We start from the raw sequence: 17,268 nt of genomic DNA, 5'->3' as shown, positions 1-17,268 counted from the left end.
GCTCTACCATTAAAAAAAATACAGAAATGCAATCCTAGCACAGAAAATCTCTTCAACGTTAATAACAAGAAAGCTTGTCCTAAGACATTAATCTGGCCACAAAAATGCACAAATCGATGAAAAAAAAAAACTTTACCTGCAAATATGAGTTTTGGTGCATAAAGTGGCTATTTTCACACTAGCTTACCTCAGTTCCACTCACGAGTAAATTAGGCTCACTACAAATCCTACTGAAACAAGTTTCACTTGCTATAAAAAAATTCCTTGCTTTAGACTGAAGACGAGACTAAACACGGTGTGATAACTTCGCTTCCAACTATCACTGCGACTTCACGTTCTTTTTTTCACACGTGATTTAAACTCATTTAAAAGCCACCACTTCATTAACAAACTTCAAACTGGTCACCAATCATGGAAAAGGTTAGAAATAATAGCATGACTTGCTCGGCCCAGCCTTCCCCCCCTCCCCCCGAAAGACGAACAGGTGGTACACACATCTGCTACACAATTACGAAAGTTCCTCAGCTCCACACTTACTGAGCGTGGTTTCTAGGTGTGCACTGAGCACAAGAGGAGCCGGGGATGTGCAGTGTGGCACCCAGCACCGAGGAAAGGCTGTGGCCAGACCAACCTTAGGCAACCCGGCACCCCACCTCCCCGCCCCCACACTTTCCCGCCAACCTTAATACTTCATTTCTTGGCTTTATTTTGACTTCTCCGTTGCTCTCTAGAGCACTGAGCATATTACATAATTATTCTACGACTGAACACGTGTGTTGCACGTGATTCGAGCTTGTGGGACGGCGGCAAAACCAATACATGGGAATTGGGCGGCGGCAATGGATAGGCATGGCGCGCGAGGCCAAGAGATCGATATGATCATGCCGTGGGTCTTTGTACCCACAACACACCTTCAGATTCCACTTACCAGTAGCTGGAGGCTAGAGTATCTTCAGGTGGAGTTTCCCTAGAAAAAAAATAACTTAACGAAACTCAGGAAAAACAGCCAAGCCCGTAGTGTCGAGCGATGGTGCACTCAGAGCGCGCGCCAACTAAAGTGACAGCTAATGGCCAACTGGCGGCCTCCGGACTCCAACCACTCTGTATCCCTACGCCGCTTGCCCTCTCACACACCTCTCTATCTACCCTCTCGTACCCTGAACGATTCATCGTTTAAACATGCTTATAGTGTCGCTCTCCAAAGTTGAAAGTCAATAAAGCAAGAGCTGTAATACGTATTTAAATGACGCACTCGTTATCCGAGCGTAGCGCCTAGGCGGTTCCACGACCCATGACAGTGGCTCGGGAAGGCGCGAAATTCAATAATTACAGAGGCCTGGATTGATTGCCTCATGGCTGTATCGTCCGGCTTTCTACGAAGTTTTGTCGATATTGTAGTGAAACCAAGCTCAAGTGTGCGCCATAGAAGGCCGGTAGGCCGCGGAAGTATCATTGATAAAGAGACAGCGAGGTGTACAGGGTGAAGGTTGGCTGTCAAGTGCAGCGGACCACCGTGACGGAACAGTCGGCTCCTCCAAACAAACATTCCCATGGCTGACTACGACTCAGGTGTGTGTGTGTGTGTGAGAGAGAGACAGAGAAAGACTAGAGTTGTTATTGCTTGTGATTACTCCACCCTCTCGTTAGAGTACGCACCACTTAACCCATTCTCCCCCATCTCTGAAATGCAGCAAAATGAATACCAGAGCGTAGCCCTGACGCCCTGACAGTCACCAAGAAGTTAACATGACTAATATTGATGGAGGATATTTAGCAGTACTAGAATATTCTATGGCGGGTGGCATGTCATGCAGTGTTCGCCTGCCTCAACATGACACCACTGACTAACAACACTGGGAACTCTAAACTTGTCAACCCGCCTATACTTGCCTTGTTAATCTAATTAATTATATTATTTGTAGCGACGAATTGTTAACTAGGCAATTAATCGGTTAATGAAAATATAGAGCTTTACATGATTCACTAAGCATGCACATTTCATCATTAGTCTGATAAATTATTCACTGAAGATTTAAAATGTATTTTTTGGAAAGAATATATTAATTTTGAAATATATGAAATAACTAGGGCATATATACATATACAGCACATATGAGTGTGTGTATGTGTGTGTCTATGTATATATATATATATATATATATATATATATATATATATATATATATATATATATATATATATATATATATGAATATATGCTTACGTACACTACATATATACAAGTATGCATACATATATATATATATGCATACATATATGCATGCATACATACACTACGTTCATACATACACATACAAACATGCATAAATACACACACATACACACATTATATATATATATATATATATATATATATATATATATATATATATATATATATATATATATATATATAAAGCGTAGTAATTACTAGTACTTACACTACTTTTCCAATAATGTCAGCTGAATATAAATATTCCGGCACTGCCAACTGACCACAACACGTTTCCGCACGGACCACATACATGTTGGATTGTAAGCTGACCACACAATACTCCAGCAATGTCAGCTGACAACATTAATACGTTCCATCATATTAGACGACGAGACAAAACGTTCCATCATGTCAGAAGACCACACAGTATATTCCATCATGGCAGATGACCAGATAACACGTTCCATCGTATCAGACACCACACAATACATTCCATCATGTCAGGTGACCACACGATACGTTCCAACGTGTCATGACCACACAATACGTTCCATCATGTCAGTAGACCACATAATATATTCCAATATGTCAGTTGACCACACACGATATTCCATCACTTTCAGCTATACATAATACGTTCTAATACTCATTCGAGCACAAGTGTTCCAGCATCAGCTGACCCCACAACTTTTCCAGCATTTTCAATTGACCACCTAGCACATTTTGTCATTTAATAGAACACCTCCCGGCACTGTCAGTTGGCACAAAATATATTCCAGCACTGTCATTTAATTACACATGTTACAGTACTGTCAGCTGAGCAAAACTTCCAGTATTCAGCTAACGCCCTTTTCCCTCCCCGCTCCTGACCGATCCCATAACTGTCAGCTGACCCACCTCCCAAAATCCTATAATCTTCGGCCGACCTTCATCTACCCCTTAAGATCACAGGACTGTCAGCTAGCCACTCTTCATTTCTCGGAGGTGTGAGTTAACCCCCCCCCCCAAATTCTAGAACTGTCAGTTAACCCTCTAAATCCCAGAACTGTCAGATGCCCCCAGATACCAGAACTGCCAACTAGCCTCTAGATCTCAGAAATGTCAGCTGCCCCCCAGATCCTAGGATTTCTAGCTAACCCCCAGATCCCGGAAATGTCAGCTGCCCCCGGGTACCAGAACGGTAAATTTACTCTAGAACTATCAGTTGACTATCAAATGACCCTTCTTAATCCCAGAACTGTTAGCTTATCACACAGATCCCAGAATTGTCAGCTGGTATCCAGAACCCAGAGCTTTCAGCTTACCTCATAACGCACGTGATTATATCGTAAACATTTACCAACATTGGCTGGAATACAACTCTTTCTAGTAAGAGTGAGGGAAGGTTCTCACTAAAATAACTTCCACAGGACATATGCACCGAGAGGTATATTATGTCTGAGAGTTTACTCGAATCCCTGTTTTTGGGGTTAAAGTTTTCTTGCTGGTGGTGAAAAGGATCGGTACAGCCTTAATAACCCCCTCACACAATCAACAGGCTTAAACCCCAGCCACTCAACAGACCTTCAGAAACTGAACTAAATTTATATAATTTGTAATGTTTATAATTTCTCTATAATTCGAAAATATATTGTACTTGACATCTATTAACAAATACATTACATCTGAGTTTTCAATAATGTTTTTTGCTCTGGCATTTTTTTTTAATATTTAACGAGATTAATGTTATGTAGTAAGCACATACCAGCTGCATATATTTGAGTTAGGAAAACAAATGCGTACGTATAGAATCGGTGAAAAGAAGCGCTGGATGAAATGTTTGGAGAGAGAGAGAGAGAGGAAAGGCTGCTGCTTCTCAGGTCTCTGGGGACAAGGCGTCAGGATTAATATAAATTGGTGAGCAAAACCGGTGATAGGAAGTGAAAACAGCAGTGCTACAAAGTTCTCTTAAGGGATGGGTAGGAGGAAATGGTGGTTGAAAAGGGAAAAGGAAGATGGAATAGGCGTAGGAAAGGGATCAGAAAGAACAGACTACATTATTATTATTGGAAAGAGCAAAACCCGTATGAAGGTACTTATGTTTGAATCAAAGAAGGGGTAGCTCCAGTTCCCTAGATCAAAGCCATCCCTTCCCCGTCCTTGAAGGGTTAGGCTACAACAAATAAGCCGCCATTATATATAATCTTTCAAAACGACTAGGTTCAAATTTGACGGTGCAACAGTCTCTGCTATCGTCAGAATTTACACCTCGACCTGTTACTATGACCAGCGATTTTATTTATCGAAAAGAAAAATACTAGGAGGAAGGAGACATCAGCAGATTAGGTTAAGTTAGGTAAGGGTCGTCAGGAAACAGGACAAATTCTTCCTGACGCGGGTTTCTGTCAAATGATGACCCGCATCTGCAGCTTTTGGTCATCTGACCGAGGCTTTCCACAAGCTTACCGGTCCACCCTTTTAAAAATTAAAGTTATTTTAAAATCAGGAGATGAATAACATTTTATAAAATAAAATTTAACCAAGGAATTTAACTTTCTCTCCTTTTCCTTGGATCGATCTGATTCATGCCTACCATTCCTACAGGCGCTGTAACTCCTACGGGTTCACCGCTCCCCATGAACGTATTAAATTAAAATACTAAACTATCCTCCCCCTCCCCATTCTTGCCATCGAACTTATGGCCTAGCAAACAAAAAATAATAAATATGCATGAATTTCGTGCATCCCTTTGATACATTTTGTACCCTCATGACATTCTGCATGCCATCTTTCATTGGGTTCACGCAGGCTGACCCCAGCCACCGCTCGCTCCACTATTTTAAACGTTATTTTAATATCGTGCTAAGGGAAATTTTTAACCATTTTATATTTTTATATATATTCCTACTATATTCACATTCAGCAGCGCTGTATGACCCTTGTGGGTTTAGCGCTTAGTTATGATTGTAGTATATTCACATTTAACAGGTAAATGTATGCGTAAATTTTAAGGATTTTGGAAAGATGAAAAGTTTGTAAATGTATGGAATCGATATTTTAATTCGTTGAAAGCTATAAGTTTTTTTATGAAATTGAGGCACAGCTTAGTGTTTAAGTACGGCGGAACGTGGTTTTATGAGTTTGCTGATGGGGTTGCAAAAGAAGCGAATGCTCAGGTAATTAATGTTAGAGGGCCTAAATCAAAATTTATTAAATTACTGTCGTATTTGCTGTTATGTATCATTATTTTGTATGCTGTTATTTATCACCATTTTGTGTATAACACGCGTTTCACTGTTGTCTGTTTTTATATCATTAATATTGCCAAAGTTTTCTGAACTGTTTAAATGCTTCCGTATATTACTGTTAGTGTGTTGCTGCGTCAGGTGTGTGTCACTGGTTATGATTCTCTGGAGTTTGTCACTGTTGTTGTATATCACGTATGTTGTGTATTAGTTGTTACTTGATATGCCACTGATATCATTTGATGTGCCACTTGCTGAGTAACTGCTGTGTCACTTGCTGAGTAACTCTGCTGTGTCACTTCTGAGTAATTCTGCTGTGCCACTTCTGAGTGTCACTGTTTTATCACTTCTGTGAGAGTAGAGGTAAATGCCACTGCCGTATCACTCGTGTGTGGCTAGAGGCGTCACTGGTGACAAGAGGCGAATGTTGCCTGTAACTATTCTGTAACTTCAGAGGTGAATGCCACTGCTGTGTCTGTTCTGTGAACAGATACACCACTTTTCTGTAAAATTCGAAGTGAATGCCACTCCTGTTACTGCTCTGAGATCAGAGGTGAATGCCACTACCGAGTCCCTGCTCTAAAAGACCGTAGGTGAGTGTCACTGCTGTATCACCTCTGTGAGACGAGAGGTTACTATTGTATCACTGTACTGTGAGATCAGAGGCTAGTGCCACTGCAGTGCTAGGCTACTCATACCTTCTCAACAGCAATGATTACGTTCCATCTCGTTTTTATTTTAGAAATTGAAAATTAAAGTTAAAATTTCGTCAGACACGCCGGCAGTAATTATCACAATACTAGAGGCTAAAGTACCATGTATCGCTCCGCATAAATAACCTGAAACTGCGTATTGGCGTTATTACGCAGGTGACACATTATAGGACACCACAACACTGGTATTGTGGGTCTCGTGCCCTCCATTGTCCACGACAATAAATTGTAGTGCAGGTGTCGATACACATGAGTTAATGTCCTCATTGGCGCGAGTCAGTTCACACAGTAATGTTTGGGATGCGTTCCCGTCAGTGTCATGCTCGTGATGTGTCCTAGTGTTATGTTTGTAATGTGTGATGTGTTTCCATCATTGTTATGTTAGTGATGTTTCCTCGTGCCATGGTAATGATGTGATCCCGTCATAATGTTTCTGGTTGTCCTAGTGTCATGTTTGTGGCGTGTTCCCGTCAGTGATGTGCCTGTAGTGTATTTTTGTCCTGCATTTGTGATGTGTTCAGCTTTATATATATGATGTGTCTTAGTGCTGTGTTGTGTCCTAGTGTTGCATGTCATGTGCCATAGCGTTGTGCTTGTGATGTGTCCTAGTGCTGTCTGTAATGTATCCAAGTATTATTTATGTAGCAATCTCAACAGCGTCACGCTATATGCAACAATCGCCTTGCCACCCATGTAACTTCAAAAGTGAGAGGGGATGGGGGTGTTTTGGTGCTGTTGAAGCGTTCTTGATCCAAGGAATTGGAGATACCCTCTCATTGCTGTCAAACCTGATTACCACAGGCGCTGCATAATCCTTATGGGTTTAACTTCTCCCCATGAATTTAATAATAATTTGTCAGTAATGTATCAACTGTCACCAGTAATATATAACAACTGTCATTGCAGTAATGTGTTACAGCAGCTATGCCAATAATGTGTCACAAAACATGTGAGCCATTTCACACCCTTCTAAGTGCACATTGTTTCACAAGAGAATCGTGTCTCATATATCAAGTCAGTAATATATCAGAGAGCCACGCCAACAGTTAATGTGACAGGGAGCGGTGAGGGGTATGGCAGTGGGTGTTGGGGTTAGGGAGTTGGGGAGGGTAGGGGAAGGGAGGGAGGAGGAAGGAGGTAGGTACAGGTGTGTCGGCGGTTATTAGGTGGGTGGCCAGGAGAGTGCAGGTAGGAGGCCAGGTTTATTAGTGTGTCAATCACCTGTGACGTCACACACACACACACACACACACACACACACACACACACACAATTACTTGAGCGTTTTTAAGTTAAACTCATGGCCTTCCCCTTGGCTTCAGCACCGCGACAGATACCATGCCACGGAACCAAAACACTACGAAAAACATTGGGTAGTATATTTTAACTGATTCCACCTATTGCCTCAGTGCATCTAGGTCCAGTTACATTGTTATTTCATTGCATCCCGGGGGAGGCGTTGACATATATATTATATATATATATATATATATATATATATATATATATATATATATATATATATATATATATATAATGTGTGTGTGTGTGTGTGTGTGTCAAAGTGTAATGAACACTGATTAATGAGTGAGGAAATCCCACAGGAGACAAAAACGAGGTAGAATGATAGTTTATATATTTCGACCTGTGGTTGACTTCCTCTTCTGCTGATGAGGACCTCAGCCAGAGGTCCAGAAATACTTGTTCAGACTTCCATTCGTCCTCCTTTGTCTATACTGTTTGATTTCCTCTCTTATATGTGTGTGTATGTGTGTGTGTGTGTGCGCGCACGCGCGCGCAAATGCTGCTGACATTTACTGCTAGATTTATATACTTCCAACATTTGATGTCCATATGTATAATGCGCTGTTTTTTCCAGTGAAGTTTGGCTACGAGAACTTAAACAACAGGGCTGTATAAAATGGACATAGTGGAACTAAATAACAGTGAGGCAAACGGGAGAAACAACAGTTACGGCTAAAAAGTGGGCACCTTGTTTTTTACTATCTAGGGAATGAAAACAGGCAGTTGGAGGGGTGGGGTTTCTAGCCCACCAAAGGCTGAAAAATAAGAAAAAACCATTTTGAGTATTGTGTATATGTTGTCAGGCCAATAACTAAATCTTGGATTGATATATAAAACAAAATCTATTAGGCAGAATATTCTGTTGCTGAATATGATGTTTCTATTTTAAAAAAATCAAGGAGCACCTTGATGATGGCAAAGGGCTCTTGATCCAAAGAAATGGAGCTACCCCTCCCTTTGGATCAAACCTGATTACCTTATATTCCTAATGCAATCTGTGATCTCTACAGGTTAAGTGGTTTTCCACGAATATAGTATAATAGATACATGCATATCACTTATTTGCTGATGTAATATTTTGAGAGATATAAACTACAAGAATGACTTAAATGACTCTTGGAGTTTAATTAAGCACAGTTGTCAGGTAATATGAATAAGGGTAAGAAAATGTAATTAGCAAAAGCCCAAATAGGGGATGAAGTCGCTCCAGACATCATCGTTCACCATGATAATGTTAGTATTAATAACTAGATGCAGTGTGGTCACTGCACGATCCAGTAAAGGTATTCCATAACCCTAGTGCCTATCTGTGCCTCAGTGCATGCGATTAGCTTAGTAGAGTTCACAAAGCAGTTAAAAATTAGCGTTGAAGATTTGAAGGGAATCAGAAGAGGTATTCACAAGCCATATATGAAAACTAATATCCAAATTTCTTAAATAAAATCATAAGACATATACAGATCAAATCTAATTCAGATCTTTCAGAGGGATTAAAGAGACCAATATCCTAAAATACGCAAGCAAAGCACACTAAGCAGAGGCCACTCAGATGTTTCGCTATCAAGTAACATGGAAAGGTTCAATCTAATCAGGTTTGACATTCAGAAATTATCGCATGAAAAGCAGGGTTTCATTTTTCCAAATTCTTCCCCCCCCCCCCCCCCCCCCCCCCCCAAAAAAAAAAAAAAAAAAAAAAAAAGCGGAATCTACATAAGCCAAAATCAATCAAAACTTTTCTCTACATAAGACTGACCAGCTGTTAAGAAGTAAGTTTTATGCAAGCTTAGTGTACATAACATACAAATTTTTAACAATGGACTTGAGGGCACACACATGTTATAGGCACAAAAACAAAGAACACTAAACTGATTTAACGTAGGATAAGTCAAACAATTACTTTTTCTGATCGGAAGAGACATACTCCAATTATTCCACAGAAACCAATATGATTAATAAAATAAGATTGTTTCCTCTGAGGAAAAACACAGCACTAAAAGTTTAAAGTTGACCAGATGTATTTTTTTAGTTATTGCACAGGATTCCACAAATTTTGTGGCTACACAAACGGAAACTCGTGAAGCGTTCCATCCATTTCATACGATGCATCAGCCACTGAAGACTGATACCGTTCACAATTGTCATATTTTAATCAGAGGAAAGCGTTAGACCTGTAGGGATCACAGTGCTTGTGGAATGGGAGGCGTTCAACTTTGATACAAGCAAGGGAAAGATAAGTCCAGTTCCTTGGATCAAGAGCCCCTCACCAGTAATAAGGCAATATAATGCAGTAAGTTAAAAATATACTACACAATTTCGAGATTAAAATTGACAACAGAAACAAAATTTGAGACTGGCTTATGTAGCCGTGTGCATACAGCACCCACACATGCGAAGAATCCCAAGAATTTTGTCCAAGCTACATTACACAAGGGTTGAAAATTTGATGCCGGTCGAATAAGGCGTTCCCGAGTAATAAACGAAAAATTTGTGAGCAAACGAAAATGTTGTCTTCCTTAAAACAGCAGATTTTATTTTTTCCATTCTATTTAAAAATCTTTACAACATTAGACTGATTTATAAAAAAGCCAGTTTGATAAAATTGACAAAAATGGCAAGTTGGTACCTACACAGCCCAAAATTAGTGAAAAAATTACGTCCTATTAAGATTCACCAACTTTTACGATTTGAAGCTGATCAGATGAGGCTTTCTCTAGTTATTATATGGGAAACAGTATGTTTAATATAATTGGCATTGAAATTTGCACAGTTCAAAGTGAGTGACAAGTTGTTTTAATAAAGATCACCAATGGTAAAAGTTTGAACCCGATCAGAAAAGGCATTCTCCAGTAACTGATGTACTTCAGTGGCCAGTGAAGGTAAGGGTACTACTGCCCCTGCTAACAGAGGTAAGCGCATTCTTGTGGTTGTTGACTCTCAGGTAAGATATATTGACCGTGCTTTTTGTAATAGGAATAAGATGAGAGAGTGTGCTTCCCTGGAGCTGGTGTTGGTGACATAGTTAACAGGCTGGATAATATCATGTCAGGTAATGGGAACAAGTCCATTATCTGTCTCAGTGCTGGTGGAAATGATATTGGGAAGGGTTGGGGAGAAGAACTGCTAGATAAGTACAGGTCAGCTATAGATTTCATTAAGTCTAAGGGAGGGGTCCCAATCATATGTAGCATCTTGCCTAGAAGGGGAGAAGGAAATGAATGGTTGTCTAGGGCAATTGGTGTAAATTGCTGGCTAGACAGATACTGCAAGGAACTTGCAATCCCACTCATTGACAACTGGAACAACTTTTATGGCAAACATGATATGTATGCAAGGGATGGGGTACATCTCTCTGGGGCTGGGGTGGAAGCACTTGCAAACTCAATTGAGAAGGCCATTGGTGAAATGCCTATGATTTTAAACTGATAGAAGATAGAGGTATGGGTGTGTGTGGGAAACAAGCAGGTTGCAACACTAGGGTTGGAAACAGTAAATGTATAAAAGGCATTCAGCATGAAGTTATAAATAAAGACAATAGATCAGGTCAGCAAACAAAGGGGGACAGCAGAGGGCAGCAAGGGACTATCTCCCTTAAGGTTTACTATACTAATAGCAGGAGTGTAAGAAATAAGATAGATGAGCTAAGATTAATTGCAAGTGCAGGAAACATAGATATTATTGCTATAACAGAGACCTGGCTCAATCTGAAAGATAGAGAGATGCCCTCTGAATGTCACATACAAGGCTATAAATTATTCCACACTGACAGGGTCAGCAGGAAGGGTGGTGGAGTAGCGATGTATGTCAGAGACAATTTAAATTGTTGTGTTAGACAAGATATAAAATTAGAAGCGTCAGCCACTGAATCTGTTTGGTTACAGCTTCTCGAGGGCCGAGAAAAACTAATTTTGGGTGTGATTTACAGGGCCCCAAATCTTGATAGGGAGTGCAGTAAACTTCTATGGGACGAAATTCGTAAGGCATCTACATACGAAAATGTTGTACTAATGGGAGATTTCAACTATAGACAGATTGACTGGAGCAATTTGACAGGAAATTTAGAGTTAGGTGACTTCCTTGATACGATCCAGGATTGTTTTTAAAAACAGTTTGTGACAGAGCCAACTAGGGGCAATAACCTCCTTGACTTGGTTCTTGCCAGTAAGGAAACACTAATAATCTTGAGGTTAATGATGAACTTGGGGAAAGTGATCACAAATCACTCAGTTTTAATATATCATGGAATTCCCCTAATAATGGCAATCAAGTCTCTGTCCCTGACTTTCGCTTGGCTGATTTCATAGGACTGAAAAATCACTTAGGTGGGCTGAACTGGAATGACCCGACTAAGGGTCAGGTAGGTGGTGATGGTTGCCGATATGACGCTTTCCAGGGCATAGTTCTAGCTGTTCAGTCAAATTATGTTTCAAATAGGGAAATCAGATCAAACAAAAATGATCCTAAATGGATGAACAATAGATTAAAATATCTGATTGGTCAAAAGAGAGGCATATATAGGCAAATCAAAAGAGGAGAGGGGCAATTAAGAATCGATATATTCAGTTAAAGAGAAATAAAGGGAATAAGAAAAGCAAAAAGAGATTATGAGGTTAGAGTTGCAAGAGAATCGAAGACTAACCCAAAAGGATTCTTTCAGGTATACAGAAGTAAGATCAGGGACAAGATAGGCCCACTCAAAAGTTCCTCGGGTCAGCTCACTGAGAGTGATAAGGAAATGTGTAGAATTTTTAACACATACTTCCTCTCAGTTTTTACACAGGAGGATACCAGCGATATTCCAGAAATGATAAATTATGTAGAACAGGACGATAATAAACTGTGCACGATTAGGGTCACAAGTGACATGGTCCTTAGGCAAATAGATAAATTAAAACCTAACAAATCCCCAGGCCCTGATGAACTGTATGCAAGGGTTCTAAAGGAATGTAAAGAGGAGCTTAGCAAACCTTTGGCTAATCTTTTCAACATATCACTACAAACTGGCATGGTGCCAGATAAGTGGAAAATGGCAAATGTGATACCTATTTTCAAAGCAGGTGACAGGTCCTTAGCTTCGAACTATAGACCAATAAGCCTAACCTCCATAGTGGGAAAATTTATGGAATCAATAATTGCCGAGGCAGTTCGTAGCCACCTTGAAAAGCATAAATTAATCAACGAATCTCAGCATGGTTTTACAAAGGGGCGTTCATGCCTTACGAATTTATTAACTTTTTTCACTAAGGTATTTGAGGAGGTAGATCATGGTAATGAATATGATATTGTGTACATGGACTTCAGTAAGGCCTTTGACAGGGTCCCACATCAGAGACTATTGAGGAAAATTAAGGCACATGGAATAGGAGAAATTTTTTCCTGGATAGAGGCATGGTTGACAAATAGGCAGCAGAGTGTTTGGATAAATGGGGAGAAATCAGAGTGGGTAAGCGTCACGAGCGGTGTTCCACAGGGGTCAGTGTTGGGCCCCCTGCTGTTCACAATCTACATAAACGACATAGATGAGGGCATAAAGAGCGACATCAGCAAGTTTGCCGATGACACCAAAATAGGCCGTCGAATTCATTCTGACGAGGACATTAGAGCACTCCAGGAAGATTTGAATAGACTGATGCAGTGGTCGGAGAAGTGGCAGATGCAGTTTAATATAGACAAATGCAAAGTTCTAAATGTTGGACAGGACAATAACCATGCCACATATAAACTAAATAATGTAGATCTTAATATTACGGATTGCGAAAAAGATTTAGGAGTTCTGGTTAGCAGTAATCTGAAACCAAGACAACAGTGCATAAGTGTTCGCAATAAAGCTAATAGAATCCTTGGCTTCATATCAAGAAGCATAAATAATAGGAGTCCTCAGGTTGTTCTTCAACTCTATACATCCTTGGTTAGGCCTCATTTAGATTATGCTGCACAGTTTTGGTCACCGTATTACAGAATGGATATAAATGCTCTGGAAAATGTACAAAGGAGGATGACAAAGTTGATCCCATGTATCAGAAACCTTCCCTATGAGGATAGACTAAGGGCCCTGAATCTGCACTCTTTAGAAAGACGTAGAATTAGGGGGGATATGATTGAGATGTATAAATGGAAGACAGGAAGAAATAAAGGGGATGTAAATAGTGTGCTGAAAATATCTAGCCTAGACAGGACTCGCAGCAATGGTTTTAAGTTGGAAAAATTCAGATTCAGGAAGGATATAGGAAAGTACTGGTTTGGTAATAGAGTTGTGGATGAGTGGAACAAACTTCCGAGTACAGTTATAGAGGCCAGAACGTTGTGTAGCTTTAAAAATAGGTTGGATAAATACACGAGTGGATGTGGGTGGGTGTGAGTTGGACCTGATAGCTTGTGCTACCAGGTCGGTTACCGTGTTCCTTCCTTAAGTCAATGTGACCTGACCTGACTAGGTTGGGTGCATTGGCTTAAGCAGGTAGGAGACTTGGACCTGCCTCGCATGGGCCAGTAGGCCTTCTGCAGTGTTCCTTCGTTCTTATGTTCTTATGTGATTCAAAGGATTTAATTTTAACTATTTCAGTAAAATTTCAAATTTACACCTACTCTGACTAAACTTGTGGGGTATCAGTAATATTGGGAATTATGCCACCCAGTGGCTGCGTAAAACTTTGTATTCAGGAAACCAAACCAATGGTGAAAATTTAGATGCATCAGGAATTAAATACTGAAGGAGTTGAGCAGAGGTAAATGAAAATCATTTTACGATATATCGCGAATAAAAAAACACTACTTTCCTACTATCACTCACCGCGGTCGTAGAGTTTTTAGTATCGTATTTTTTTAATGTTTGCAGTTGTATCCCTGATGGTTTCGGAAGTTGTCCAAGTTATTCCAGGGGGTTGGGACTGAATTCAAGAACTTCAAAAAAATTGGTCCTCGTTACCGTACATAATTGTTGAAATTTTGAAGTCGATCGAATGAGGCGTTCTCGAGATATAAGCGAGAAGCTAGAAAAGAAAAATAGAGGAATAAAAATAATAATGGCAATAATAATAATGACAATAATAAATAATAATAATAGTGACAATAATAATTAATAATGGCAATAATATGGTTACATGTGAGTGTAACATCGTCACTTGGGTCTTCATCTAGAGTTTGAAAGTTGAGTACAGGCGCTTGCTGTCCTCGTCCATACTTCAGGAGTTCATGATTGCTTTGCTGCCTTCCCTCTCAAGTGCTTCCCAGCCCTAACACCTTATGAATGTCCTGAAGTTGCCTAGGTGGCCCACGCGCGCGCATCCACAAACATGGAGTAAGGGTCGGATAAGCAATTCGAGCCAATTCAGGAGCTGTCTCGACCCCCGTCAACACAAATCAGCGAGTAAACTCAAAGCCGTAAAAAGAGATTGCAGGAAGTATTTATTTACAATGAGAATAGTTAACATGTGGAGTGAGATCCCTGATACTGCACAATTTTAAACCGATTAAGATAAATTAAATAAGTATCCTCTAAGGATATATATATGATAGTGTTTGCCTGATTTTTTCTTCCTCTAATTAGGGTGCTCGTTAATAATTTGAGATTGCTCTGTCCGACAGACTTCAAACTTTCAACGCGGTGTACTGTAACGGCAGTGATATCTGCGATTTACGTTATAGTACATCAAAATTTCATATAAATATCCGAGAAAGGCAGTAAGATTTGTATTCCTTCAGGCAGAACTGATGAGTAAATCGCGAGGTCTCGCCTGCATTTGCGTGTGAGTAGAGTCCAGTGAGACTGAGGATTAGGGAGCGGAGGGCCAGGAGCACCCTAGTGACAAACAAGAAACTGTAACAACACACTGAACACGAACAGCAGACGAAGTAAAAAAAAGGAAAACTAGGCTAAAGGGGACCATATTTCAGACCGATTGTGGTCGAAGTATTGACCAAGGCGGGAGTTCTATTAGAAGGGCCCACCTACATCGTTTTTTTTTAATAAAACTGGGTACATCACCAACGTGTTTTTACTTTATTCTGTAAGGTAGGTACATAGTACAACAAAAAATTCAACTATTTGTCATACAGGGGGCAATGAAATTTGCTTGTCTGCGTGAGTTGGTAGGCTTCACTACGGCGATAGAGATATACGAACACGAGAATGAAAGGATACTGAAGTTGGCCTGTTAGCCAATGCTAAACGGGTTCAACTAACATCTAACCTCACCCACTAATGTACCTGTCCAACCTAAAGCTAAAGATGCTCAAAATTCTTGTCTCAATGACGCTACCTGGGAGTTTCTTCCGCTCATCTATAACTATATTGCAATCCAGTTCTTTCTTATATCATTTTTTAATCTAAATTTGTCCAACTTGAATCCGTTGCGGAAAATCCTGTCATGGTTACGTGCTTTCAACACGTTATTTATATTCCCTTTATTCATGTTTTCCATTTGTTCACTTCAGTCATAACCCCCCCCCCTCTAATTCTACGTTTTTCTGGAGAGTGCAAATTCGGTGCCTTCAGCCTGTCTTTCTACGAAAGGTTTCTGATTCTTGGGATCAACTTCGTTATCTTTTAATGTCTATTTTCCATTCTGCAAAATGGAGACCATAACTGAGCAGCGTAATCTAAATGTGGCCTTACTAAAGATATAAATTTGAAGTATAATCTTAAGACTGCTCTATATTCTTTATATCATCAAGCATTCCACTGTGCTTGACTGTAGCCTCGTCACCAACCCTTGATACTGATGAAGGGTTCTTCATATATGAATTGAAGATACTGTCCCTTTCCTGGTATCAGACCTTATTAGCTGCCTCATGGTTTTGCGGCACTGGCACTGCATCACCCTTTCGGATTTAGTGCTTTGCTTAGAGGTCTGTTTTATCTGAGTAAAAACGATAGCTTTATTTTATTTTATTTATAAATAAAACGCTCAATTTTTCGTTAATCTCACTGTAAATAAATGCTTGATTTTGTATAGTTCTCTGTTAGATTATAAACACTGCAGATTAATTTCGTCCTTTTATATTAAACTGTAAATACAGCAGTCTTATTTTTGTGTCTTTTTCTGCAAAAGTTTAAATATAGCAAATTAATTTTGTGTCTTTTCTGCTAAATATAAATTCAAAGAACTTGGTTATATTTTATGTTAATTCGATTTCTGTTTCATTTATTTTGTTTTCTGGAAAGGAGTCAATATGAAGGCGAAGAGAAGCAAGTCAAGCAGCACCAATAAAATCTCTCGCATATCACGGATGGCGTGCGAGCCCCAGCAGAGGCCAGGCAAAGGCCACCTGAGTTATGGCTAAACATTCGACAGAGTAAAAGGTGGAGAATTACACGAGTTTGGCAGTGGTGTGGCTGGGGGCAGTAAGTAAGGCTCCCCACCCTAAGTTTCCCCTCTCAAATCATGGGGGAGCGGCTAGGGGGGATGGTGTTTACATGGCGTGTGTATCTGTCCCTTTTCTTTTTGTGCGTGTGTGTGTGTGTGTGTTTTACCTGGAGGTTACCTGGAGGTTATTCCGGGGATCAACGCCCCCGCGGCCCGGTCCATGACCAGGCCTCCCGTGTGTGTGAACCTATTTGTAGCCACAGAACCGGTAATGAGGGGAAGATGCCTCGAAGCTGATGAACTCTTGATCCAAAGATTTCGAGCTACTGTTCTCTTTGCATCAAATGTGATTACTTCTCATTCCTCCAGCACTGTGTAATCCCTGTGGGTTTAGCGCGTCTTACAAATATAACAATATTGATACATGAACACAGCTGTGCTCGTGGTATAGCTGTCTTCAACAATCATTTCATCACAATTCATCTCTACAATTTTCTATGGTAGTGGTT

General features: G+C 40.1%; 1 protein-coding gene across 4 annotated transcripts in view; it reads right to left on the bottom strand.

The window, feature by feature from the left end:
* Positions 1–1,079, bottom strand: part of LOC128700680 (ELAV-like protein 4) — a 148,740-nt gene extending 147,661 nt beyond the window's left edge. For 2 of the 4 annotated variants that reach the window (XM_070097222.1, XM_053793982.2), the window contains exon 1: positions 929–1,079. The gene's annotated coding sequence lies outside the window, so the exon portion shown is untranslated. The remainder of the gene's footprint in view (positions 1–928) is intronic. The other 2 variants (XM_070097224.1, XM_053793984.2) reach the window with 1 other exon arrangement.
* Positions 1,080–17,268: the final 16,189 nt, after the last annotated feature.

This window comes from Cherax quadricarinatus, chromosome 56, assembly GCF_038502225.1.
Source record: "Cherax quadricarinatus isolate ZL_2023a chromosome 56, ASM3850222v1, whole genome shotgun sequence".
Classification (NCBI taxonomy): domain Eukaryota; kingdom Metazoa; phylum Arthropoda; class Malacostraca; order Decapoda; family Parastacidae; genus Cherax; species Cherax quadricarinatus.
The sequence above is the reverse complement of the archived record's forward strand: the minus strand, read 5'-3'. Positions and strand labels throughout refer to the sequence as shown.